This window comes from Tachysurus fulvidraco, chromosome 9, assembly GCF_022655615.1.
Source record: "Tachysurus fulvidraco isolate hzauxx_2018 chromosome 9, HZAU_PFXX_2.0, whole genome shotgun sequence".
Classification (NCBI taxonomy): Eukaryota; Metazoa; Chordata; class Actinopteri; order Siluriformes; family Bagridae; genus Tachysurus; species Tachysurus fulvidraco.
This window is the reverse complement of record NC_062526.1, coordinates 568,514-571,013: the sequence shown is the minus strand read 5'-3', so window position 1 is coordinate 571,013 and position 2,500 is coordinate 568,514. Positions and strand designations below refer to the sequence as shown.

The window sequence follows — 2,500 nt, the reverse complement described above, 5'->3', positions numbered from 1 at the left end:
GTAAAGTAGCAGGAGGAGGAGCTTGTAGATCTCAGGATGAAGTGCTATGTTCCTCTTTTTCAGCAGAAAAGTAAAATGAAATTGAAGGAATTTTGGATTTATCATGTTTTTATGGGTTTTTCAATGTTCCCTTCATTCCTTCCTTCCAGAGAGATGGAGAACCCTGACATGGAGAACGTCATCATGGAGAACACCAACCTGCTCTGATAACGAGCTCCATAGCCAGGAGCACATGAATAATTCTCTCTCTTCTTCTCCTCTCTTTTAGTGTGACAGTGAGAGTGACATCGACGACAAGGTACGAGTCGCTGCTTCTTATTCGCGCGTGTGTGTGTGTGTGTGTGTGTGTGTGTGTGTGTGTGTGTGTGTGTGTGTGTGTGTGTGTGTGAGAGAGAGACAGACAGAAGAAAAAGCAAGAGACAGGGACAGAGAAAAGAGAGAATGAGAGAAAATAAATAAGTAAAGAGAAAGAGAGAAAAAAAGGGGTGAAATAGAGATAAAAAGAGAATGATAGTATGGGGACAGACAGAGTGATAAACAGATTAATAAAAGGAGAAAGTGAGAGAGAAATGCGAGATAGACCGAGAGAGCAACAGTCAGTCAGAGAGACATGTAGAGAGAGACATGTAGAGAGAGACTTGTAGAGAGAGACGGGTAGAGAGACATGTAGAGAGAGACATGTAGAGAGAGATGGGTAGAGAGACATGTAGAGAGAGACATGTACAGAGAGACATGTACAGAGAGACATGTACAGAGAGATGGGTACAGAGAGACATGTACAGAGAGACATGTAGAGAGAGACGGGTAGAGAGAGACATGTACAGAGAGACATGTACAGAGAGACATGTAGAGAGAGACAGGTAGAGAGAGAAATGTAGAGAGACATGTAGAGAGAGACATGTAGAGAGAGATGGGTAGAGAGACATGTAGAGAGAGACATGTACAGAGAGACATGTACAGAGAGATGGGTACAGAGAGACATGTACAGAGAGACATGTAGAGAGAGACGGGTAGAGAGAGACATGTACAGAGAGACATGTAGAGAGAGATGGGTAGAGAGAGACATGTACAGAGAGACATGTAGAGAGAGACGGGAAGAGAGAGACATGTACAGAGAGACATGTACAGAGACATGTAGAGATAGACGGGTAGAGAGAGACATGTACAGAGAGACATGTACAGAGAGACATGTAGAGAGAGACAGGTAGAGAGAGAAATGTAGAGAGAGAGGTAGAGAGAGACAGTAGAGAGAGACGGGTAGAGAGATATGTAGAGAGAGACATGTACAGAGAGACAGGTAGAGAGAGACATGTAGAGAGAGAGGTAGAGAGAGACAATAGAGAGAGACAGGTAGAGAGAGAGTGATGACGATGATCTACACCAGAACTTCAGCTAATTTAACCTGTTTATTGACGAGCTGAGTGTTTAAATCAGAGACCTCCCCTTTACTCCTCTATAACACTGATTTGGGGGCGGGGCTTTATATGAGCTCAGACTCTGATGTCACATCACAAACACAACGTCAACCTTAAGAATGTTCGGGGTGGCAGGAGGACAAAGGGGCGTGTCCTAATTTGCATATTCATATTTTATTCATGGCTAGAATTTATGAGTTAGAATTTATAAGATGCTCTGGCTTTAGGGAGTGTATTTCTCCTCACTGTGGTGTGTGTGTGTGTGTGTGTGTGTGTGTGTGTGTGTGTGTGTGTGTGTGTGTTTTACATTTCATTGGAAATGTAAACTGGCAGTTCTCGTCATGTTTTCCTCCTGAACTGCGTCTCTGTCACGGCTGTCTCGCGAGCATTAATTCCCCTTCGTTAAGTAATTACTCACCGCTAAACGAAGCCGATAGCACCGCTAATCTCCTGTAAGCTTAGCTCCCAGTTTGCTCATCAATTGCATTAGCACTAGCCTGCTAGCCAGTAGGCTTTTATCGCTCTCTGTGGTAAAGCTAAAAGCTTTTCAGTTTGACAAGAGAAAAGAGAAGTTTCCTTTTATCTGTTTCTGTAAATATGAAAAGCAGGAAAGGTTATAAAGGATTCGTCCCAAACAAGAACACTGACATAGAGTGGCGGACATCTTAAGGCTGTGTCCAAAAAACAAATGTGGAACATTGGTCATTGTGAGGTATCGTCCCAGACACCACAGTTTAAGTCTTAAGGCTGTGTGCTAAACACTAGAGCTCAGGGGTCTTGTTTGATTTACAGTTGGCTTCGTCCCAAACCAAGTTCTTACTCGAGTGGAAGCCATCTTAAAGGCGGGGTCTCCGATTTTTGGGAAATGCTTCAGAAAACTGAGTCGGGCCGAATAATAAACAAAAATCAAAACAAAAACAAAACAAACGTGTAGCCAATGAGCAGAAAGGGGCGGGGCTTGTCGATATGGGCGGAGAGAGTGTTCGGTGCGCGTGTGTGACGTTAGCAGAAAGCGGGTTTAACATCGACATGGAGGATAAAAACAAAGAAAGAAAGAGAAGAAAGACTTACGATAAGGACAAGAA

At 43.5% G+C, this 2,500-nt stretch overlaps 1 protein-coding gene across 1 annotated transcript in view; it reads left to right on the top strand.

Annotated features, from left to right (window-relative positions):
• fbrsl1 (fibrosin-like 1) overlaps positions 1–2,500 on the top strand; it is a 209,315-nt gene that overhangs the window by 88,814 nt on the left and 118,001 nt on the right. Inside the window, exon 3 of the mRNA XM_047817957.1 lies at positions 269–298. The gene's annotated coding sequence lies outside the window, so the exon portion shown is untranslated. The remainder of the gene's footprint in view (positions 1–268; positions 299–2,500) is intronic.